Raw genomic sequence first — 9,757 nt, forward strand, 5'->3', positions numbered from 1 at the left:
AGGTCTGCCTGATTCAAAATCTTTGCTCTTTTCACTATAAGTGTAATAGTCACCATGTAATGAACCCCTATTATGTTTCTGGACTTTAAAAATTGTTTCTATTTTTTTTTCTTTACAGAAAAAATGATCATTCCTTTTTTTTGAAGAGGAGGGGTGGTTTGCCAAGGGGTAAATTAAGGATGGAGCCAGGATTCATACTCAGGTCACTTAGACTCCAAAGTCCCTGGTTTTTCTTCTACACTCTTATACTATAATATTTTAATGAAGTAGCATTCTGTATTTCAACACATTATTTTGCATGGCATGTTCTTTAAGGAATAATTTGAATAGTTGTTTAATAGGTTTTCACTCCTGTGCTAACTCCAATAGATGGATGGTGGCTGCTCAAAGTACTTATTTGAGAAGGATTCTGGGGCAGAGAAGTGGCATCTGTCTTGTGTTCAGGAGGGGAGGGGTTGTGGCTTCAGTGCCCAGAATTTGCCATCCCTGGCATAGTTATTTTAAGAAAACATTAGAATCTTAACTATTAATTACAGTTCTACAATGATCAATGGTTCCCTCCACCCCCTAAATGGTGTATTAAAGAAACCTCTAATTACAATAAAAGAAAGAACCATCTACAAGGGAGTATACATGCCCATATAATAATTTTTAGATAAAGTTCTATATGTAGATGAGCTCTTTTTAATACGTACCCAAATCAAAGTGATTCGATACAATTTTACCAGCAACCTTATCCACTCAGCCTGATTTATTTCATCATAGTGTTATGCTCTAGAAAAAGAGAAAATTTTAATCTGATCTAATAATTTTCTGCCCCTTAGTCTGATTTTATGCTGGCAGAATATTTTAACTCTTTGTGCATCTTAAACATAGTCACTAATCTGTAGCTTAAAGGATTAAAGGAACAACTTTAATCAGTTTTCCAATTGGGTAGAATATTTGATCTTGTTTTAATATGGTACTTTGGCTTTGTGAGTATAGATGGGTCTGAGAAATAGAAGGAAGTTGGAATCAATATGGGAGAGGGGACTTTGTATGGCGACAGAGTAATTACACTTACTGCGGTGAGCATTTCGTAATGTATACAATTGTCCAATCACTATGCTGTACACTTGAAACTAAATAATATTGTATGTCAACTATACTTCAATTAAAAATAAAGATAAAAAATGTATATAGGAGAAGGGAGACAGATCAGGTAATTGCCTTCACACAGTCTGCTCCTCTGTGTTTAGAGTGAAGTTGCTTTAGATGTGGTATGAATTTCATCACTTGCTTGAAGCCAAACAAGCAGAAGGCAGGTACATTTTCATATGGCTACTGATGTGGGAAACTAAGGCAGAAGAAAAATTATTAAATTTCCTTACTACCTAGAGCCCACTGACAAGTCCTTGAAATAGGCAGAGTGACATTCCTCTAGGGACTCAACTGCCTCAATGTTAATACTTTGCTAAGGGCAAAAGGCAATCCTAGCCCGGCTGCCCCCCACCCCCAGGATTCTGTTAAGTCTACTTTAACATATAAAAATTCCTTTGGAAACTTCCTTTTTCTCAAAACCCCCCAAGATACGTTCTGGCAATCATCCTCCAAGCATATGGCCCACCGACATACATCTGAAGGGTCTCATGACTAAGGTTTTATTAGATGGCAATAAAATGACCTTGTCCCAGCAATAGCTGAGACCCCTCAAGGTCCTGAAAACCTTGTTTCCGGAATTCCTTAGAGACTTACGTTATCCCTAAACTCCCTTCCAACTTGTAGGTATGTAATCCCCACCCCTCACAACACCATTGCAGCTCTTTCTGCCCACGGGTCCTGTCCCCGGGCTTTAATAAAATCACCTTTTTGCACCAAAGACATCTCAAGAATTCTTTCTTGGCCATCGGCTTTGAACCTTAATGTCTTTCCTACAACAGGTACTTTGTGCAAAATGACTGGTGGAGACTGTTAAAAAAAGTTTGATTTTGGGGGAAAGACTTTTATGGTTTTACTTTAGGGAAGTAAAAGAAAAAGTTTGCAGAAAAAGAGTTTGGGAATGAGAATGTCTAGGTTATAATCCTAGTTCAATAAGCATTGTTCTTTAGCAAGTTACTTATATTTTCTTGGCTTCCATATTTCCTTGTCTTCTTTAATGTAAATCACTTATATATGTGAAGCATATATAAGAATGCATAAAAATTTGACACATAATTATAAAGTGAACATCTATGAAAACCACTACCAAAATCAACACTGACAATGTTCTAAATAGAACACTGCAGAACCTGGCAGACTTCACCTGTTGGGGTTAATGTAGAGCATGAAATCATCCATAATACCTGGCTCGCTAAAATGTAACATGGAGGCCGCTGGGGGCAAGGGAAGGTTTCAGAGAAGGGTGTAGGCAGTTGGAATGCCGAGCGGAGCCCTGCGCAACCACTCGGATGTAGGAATGCTACGGGGAGTTACTTTCCCCCGGAAGCTTTCTTAGCCCAAACAGCCGCCCTGTCATCTAAGAGGAGTATGCATTGTCCCCTAAAGCTATGTTTAGCAGAACTCATAGAACAAGCAGATCAGCACATTGTATCTTTCCCGTAATCAGACTCTGCTATTTTCTGTTAAGACCACTTGCCACACACAACACTTGATTGAGACAGAGTAATAAAGATTTATGATTATCCTGAAGCACGAATAAAGGTGAGAGCAAAGAAGAGCAAAGGGTCTTCGTCTCTGAGCATTGACCCCCTTGCCTTCTCTCTTTCACAGCAAAGTCTGGAGTCATCTTTCATCCATCAGTACAGGGATTGCTGGCCATTCCCGGCACCCACCTGTTTCTCCCTTCCAGATACCCCTCTATTCCTCCACCATCCTTCCTGAAGTAACTACTTTCCTGACTTTTATGATAATCTTTTTCTATTTTTCTTTATAGTTTTCCCACATTTGTATGCATTTCTAAATCATAATTTTGCTGTATTTGAACATTATATAAACAAAATGATACGTAGTATGAAACCATATATTCATTTATTGAGCATAGTATTCTATACATCTATTAGGCCAAATTTGTTAATCATGTTCAAATCTTCTATATCTTACTTACTCTTTAAAAAAAACAAATACATAAAGTCCCCTACTGTGATTATTAGCTTGTTTATTCGCTATCATAGATCTGTTAATCTACGGTTTCTATGTTTTGATCTAATATTAATTAGGTACAGACATATTACAATTTTATCTTATTGGTGAATTAAAAAATCTTTTCTTAGCATCTTTATCTATGTCTGCTAATCCTTTTGCTTTAAAGTATATTTTGTCTAATATTAATATTGCTACACTAGCTTTTTTCTTTTCTGTTTTTTACTTTGCATAGTGTATATTTTCCTTTTTTATATTTCCAACTATCTGTATCATGTTTTAGATGTATCTTCTATAAATAGCATATACAGTAGTTGGATATTATTTTTTAGCCAGTCTAACAATTTTTATCTGGACCATTTAGTGTATTTATATTTAATGTAAATTATCAATATATTAGGTTTAAATGTCCCATCTTACCAAATGTACCAAATGACAGCAGTCAGTTGTTTGTCCTGCTTGTTCTGTTTATTCATTTATTAATTTTTTGCCTAGAAGGAGGAGTGTGGTGGGAGCAGTCTGTTCTGGTGGTAAGGAACTTTTACTGCAGATTATTATTTAGCATAGTCTGTGTTGGAGGGTCCCCAAGTGTATAATGAAATTAAAAAGCAAACTACATTTTAGTCTTCCTGGTTATTATTTTTTAATTATCTAAAGACAACGCACTCTCTTATTACCTATAAGTCGCTGACTATTCCCATCACCCCTTCCTCCTTATTATATCCATACACCTTCTTATCTTCTTTAATAACTATTTTTTATTACTTCTTCCCCCCCCCCACTAATGGTTTGGATGATATCCACTTTGTTTCTATTCATTTTGTGGTTACTCTAAAAATTCTTACATTTATCTTTAATCTGTCAAATTTATTTTTTTATTTTTTTTAAAGATTTTATTTATTTATTTGATAGATAGCAAGAGAGAGCACAAGTAGGCAGAGAGGCAGGCAGAGGGAGAGAAGCAGGCTCCTCGCTGAGCAGGGAGCCCGACATGGGGCTTGATCCCAGGACCCTGGGATTATGACCTGAGCCGAAGGCAGCCGCTTAACCGATTCAACCACCCAGGCGCCCCTGTCAAACTTTAATACATAATACCTTTACTCCTCTCTAAGACGATGCAAAGACTTTAAAACATTTAACTTCAATTACTCTCTTCATGACCTAAATGTTATTATTGTTTGATCTCTTATCTTCTTGCTAAAACCCAATGAAATGTTAGTTATTATTATTTTATATAGTCAAAGTTCTTTCTGATTTACATGCACAATTCATCATATTTGGCCCTTCTATTCTTCCTGCATCTTAGGCCTGTCATCTGGCATAGTTTTCTCTTCATCCGAAGTATCTTTTTTGAAGTTTCTTTTCTTTTTTTATAAAGATTTTTATTTATTTATTTGTCAGAGGGAGAGAGTGCACAAGCAGGGAGACCGGCAGGCAGAGGGAGAAGCAGGCTTCCCACTGAGCAGGGAGCCCGATGCAGGACTCAATCTCAGGACCCTGGGATCATGACCTGAGCCAAAGGCAGATGCTTACCTGACTGAGCCACCCAGATGCCCCTCCTTATTGAAGTTTCTTTCATGAGAGTTTACTGAGGCAAATCTTCTCATTTTCTTATTTGAAAATGTCTTTATTTAACCCACATTCTTGAGGAAAGCTTTTCTAGGTCATTATTTTGGCAGATTGAAAGATTATCATCCCTTGGATTCCAATATTGCTGTTGAAAAGTCACCTCTCATTCTAAAGGTTGCCCCTTTGAAGATAATCTTTTTTCTTCACCTGTTTTAAAGATTTTCTATCTCACATTTGTTTTATATAGCTTTACCATGAGATGTCTAGGTGTGTACTTCTTTTCATTTCTTATTATGAGATTTGTTGAGCATCTTGAATCTGAATTAGTGTCTGTGACAAGACTACCTCCCAGTGATTGCTGCCTCCTGGCATTCATGCCCTTATGTAGTCCCCCCCTACATTTACCAGGGTTGGTTCATTTAGCCAATAGAACATGGCAGAAGTGATTGTATGTCACTTCCAAGATTAGGTCTTGGCTCCTCTCTCCATTTCACTCTTGTTTTCTCTTGAATCATCGTCTCTGGGGAAAATGCCATATTGTGCCATATTGTGAGCAGCCCTTTTGATAGGTCCATGTGATGAGGAATTAAAACTTACTGCCAACAGCCATGCTATGGATCGTGGAAGGAGATCCTCTAGCCCAGTCAAGCTTTCAGATGACTCCAGCCCTAGCAGATGTCTTAATTGCAACTTCATGTAAAGCACTGTGCTAGAATCACCCATCTAAGTCACTTCTGGATTTCTGATCTTGTTTTTGGAAAAAACAGTAAATTTTGTTGTTTAAGCCACATTTTAGGGTAATTTGTATGCAGCAATAGGTAATTTATAGTGATTTTCATCATGTCTGGAAAACTCCCAGCCATATCTTTTCTAGTATTGTTCCTATTTTGCTCTATTTCTTTTGTCTCTTTTGATCCTTCTCATTAAAAAAAATCAAAGTTTCCTTTCCTCTGTATTTTCCATTTCATTTTTTCTTGTATTGCATTCTAGATAATTTCTTCTGATTTACTGTATCTCATCAAATCAGAACACCATTGATTTTTTTTTACTGATATGATTGACATAACATATGAGTTTCAGGCTGACACTGTTGATTTTAAGAGAAATAAATTATGGGGCGCCTGGGTGGCTCAGTCATTGGGCATCTGCTTTTGGCTCAGGTCATGATTCCAGGGTCCTGGGATCGAGCCCCGCATTGGGCTCCCTGCTCCGCGGGAAGCCTGCTTCTCCCTCTCCCGCTCCCCCTGCTTGTGTTCCCTCTTTCGCTGTCTCTCTCTCTGTCAAATAAATAAAACTCTTAAAAAATAAAAAAATTAAAAAAGAGAAATAAATTATGATAAAATGATTTCTTATCACATTGATGTAAAATGCCTACAACTTCAAAGACATTAAAGTGGAAAATATTTGTTTTAAAACCAGATAAGTGTGCCATCATGTTTGCAAATTCCATTTCCAGCTGTCTTATCTGTGTTTAAACTGAACCACCAACATTGTAATTTTGTTTACTGAATTTTAATTTAAGAAGTTCAATATTATTCTTTTTTCAGGTCTCCTAGGTCATTTTTTATATTTCCCTTTTCGCCATAGATATACTTAAATTTGTATTTATGTTATCATTACAAACACAGGGATTTTATAGTCTGTGTTGGAGGGTCCTCAAGATCACCCCTCATTTCAGTGATTTCCTAGGAGGACTCAGGTTTCATCACCTACTTGTATCTGTGAAAGAATGCAAAGCAAAATTAGCAAAGGGAAAGGTGCATGGAGGTAGTCTAGAGGAAGATAAGTGCAAGCTTCAAGGATCTCTCCCAGTAGAGAAACACAAGATGAATTTAACTTCCCCAGCAATGAATTATGAGAACATTTGGAAAATTGTCAACCAGGGAGGTTCACTAGAGATACAGCATTCAGAGCTTTTATTGGGGGCTGATCACATGGGCACTCTCTGTGCATGGCACATACTCAGACTCCCAGAGGGAACAGGAGTTCAGCATAAACCATATTGTTTGCACACTGTGGGCACGTTAGGGCACTCATCAGTTAATGGTGGTGGGAACCATCCTGAAATCCAAAATCCCAGACACCAGCCAAGAACCAACCCTGTAAGCAGGGCTTTCAAAAGAAAGCAGTCAGGCCTGCTCTGTTAACTATTTTCTGCACATAGTCCATGCCTGAAGTCTTTGTGGGTCTGTTTATTGTTTCTTGATTTCGCTGTTTCTTGCTCATGGAATCTAGTTTTCTCATTTGTGCTGTTCTTGGTTACCTGTATGCTCTTCATTGTATTTGAACAATACTTTGCAGCAATAATTTTAGCACCCGATGAAATTATTTTCTTTTAGAAAGGATTTGTTTTTGCTTTGCATCTGTCCTGGACCATCTAACTAAGCTCAAAGCTTGGGTTCTTTGGATGACTCTAGTGATTGGAACCTGAGCAAAAGTTCTAGACATGAGCTGCTCCACTTCTGAGACTGACAAAGAGTCTCCCTGACCAAATTTTAGTCAGACTCCTTTGAGTTCTTTTTCAACTGTGCTGTCCTTGGGCATGTTTTCAAGAACCCAATTTTAGCAAGGGTTCTAAGTCAGATTAGCCAGAATCCTCCATCCTGAATATCTGATGATCTTTCTCTTCCTTCACTGTCCCCCAGGGGATCACTCTGGCCTGCCTTCAGCAAGACTCTTGTTAGGTCAGTTAGCAAGAATTATCCCATCCCTCTCAGTAATTCTCTATCTACTAAGACCCTACTCTGCTCCTTGGGTAAAAAAATCCCACTTTTCTTTGTTATATTTGATGTTGAGTGCAATCTTTCTCCTTTACTGCAAAATCCCACTGCAGTAGCCCCTATACCTATTATAATAGTCCACCTGAATAAAGTCTGCCTTACCATTTTAAAGTGTCATAAATAATTTTCTTCTCTAACAGTGCACCCTTATACTAAGGGTTCAATCTCCTTGTATCCCGGTTTATTGTGGCTCTTGCATGGTTAAATCCTGTGTGCTTTCTGGGTTCAGATCTTGACTGCCTAGAGAGGCCATCTAAATGAAATTTCAAAATTTCCTCCATAGACAAATCCTTCCAAGATAAAAGTATCTTCTGAGTGTGTTTACTCCTCCACATTCCTATTTTCTTTTCTACCTTGGTCTGGTAATTTCTTGCCATTTGTCAGCTATTTTTCAGTACTTCCAATAAAGTACTTTTAACGCCTTAATCACCATTCCTAGTCAAATTCATTTGGTAGGGTTTGTTTGCTTACCCTCAACTTTTTCTCATAAAATGAAAACTAGATAATAAAAAGATAGGTATTATTAGGTATTATTTACAATGTTACTATAATTATGAAATAATGTGTTAACAAAAGAGAAGCTTTCAAGTTCTTAGACTTTTATTATGTAGACATCACGTCAATCCCCATCTCCTTACTCCAACCATAACCCTTGCCATTTGTTAACTAATTTGTTCAGATGCATATAAAAAGATGCGTGACAGGTTTTATTTTTTAACCGAATCAGAAGAGATTTTGGTTGAGGGAAAGCTTACCTTCCCTCCCCAATAATAAAAGAAAAAGAGAAAGGAAAATGGGGAAGATGTGTAAATGCCTCTTGGTTGCTCTATGGAGTGGAAGTGATCATCTGGTTGACTGGAAAGGACAGAATCTACTCTGTGCTGGGAGCTCTGTCAGACTCTGGAACAAACGGGGCTATGCTGGGACCCAGAGAATAAAGTCTGCATGACTCCACATATAAATTTGCTTACTTGAGAATCCATAGTCCACCCATATCTGAAGCATGGACAGGGCAGTTGTCATGAACTGCAATGGCAGAGTGAGGCAGTAATAAGAAATAAGCAGTTTTGTGGGTAGTGCACATGGACAAGGGAAAAGCCAGCTCAGGGAATAACTCATAAGGACGAAGTAGGGTGAACTAGTTGTGCTGACAGCCTTGATTATGATGTGCTACTTTTGGGACAATCAGAGATCAAAGGAGACACTTTGAGAGGAGCCAAGATGCTGCTGTGACACTAGAGAAAGCTCTTGAGAGTTATACATAGTTGAGATGATAGTGATAGCAAATGTTTATTTGGCATTTACCACATGCCAGGGACTGTTTTATATATATATGACACACACATGTATATGAGCTCATTTAATCTCCACACCACTTTCTGAGTAGGTGTTATTATTTTATAGATGAGGTACATCTGAGGCACAGGAAGGCTGAAGTGAGGTCTGAATCCAGGAAGTGTGGCTCTATGTCTATGCTGTTAATCCCCATGTTGCAGTGAGATTCATGAATCCATATGAGGAACTCATAAGCCTTAAAGTAATGCATCATTTAATGATGGACTACATGCAGGTCTGGTGTACACCCATCACTTTTATTTAAACTCTGCAAGCCAAGCTTTTATTAAAAAAATTTCTTAAGCATGAAATATGGGGCTCTACTCCTTAGAAATCCTGATTTCATTAGTTTGGGGTATGTCCCAGGAAGTCATTTTTGCTAAGTATTAGATTGCCTAAATGTTTTTTCACCCTTTTTAAAAACTAGCATGTTTCAATTTGTTATGAAATGTTATGTTATATTTTATACTTATTTCTCTATTTTACATATCTAATCTGCCTATATTATTAGATAAGTTCTCAATATGTCCCTTGTAAGTCCACACTAATGGATTTGGTTTAGATAAGGCTGCATAGTAAAGCTTTATTCTGCATTTTCCTTCAGTGAAGTTTGCCTGGAAATTATGAGTAATTTATCATCTACTAATATCTTTATAATATTTTGGTTAATAAACTTACAGTGTTGGAAAACAGAATAGATTTTGATTAAGAAAATACTTCTGGGGATTAAGTCAGGAGTTAAGAAGTGGTGTATATAAAATCTAGTCTCCTATTACTTTTCTGACTTTTTTTTGTTAGGTGAATTATAGTAATTGTTGGTTAGGGAAGTAAACACTTGGAAAGCCAGCTGGCCGCTTAGACAAGGTCGGAATCATTATTTGATAAGGTCATCACGTTACTGAGTCTGCTTCTCAGCTCTTCAGGCCCAGAAATTAATTCTTCAAGCTTGCCCTTAG

Source organism: Callorhinus ursinus, unplaced genomic scaffold (assembly GCF_003265705.2).
Source record: "Callorhinus ursinus isolate GAN/ISIS: 27379988/994484 unplaced genomic scaffold, GSC_fseal_2.0 scaffold5, whole genome shotgun sequence".
NCBI classification, from domain to species: domain Eukaryota; kingdom Metazoa; phylum Chordata; class Mammalia; order Carnivora; family Otariidae; genus Callorhinus; species Callorhinus ursinus.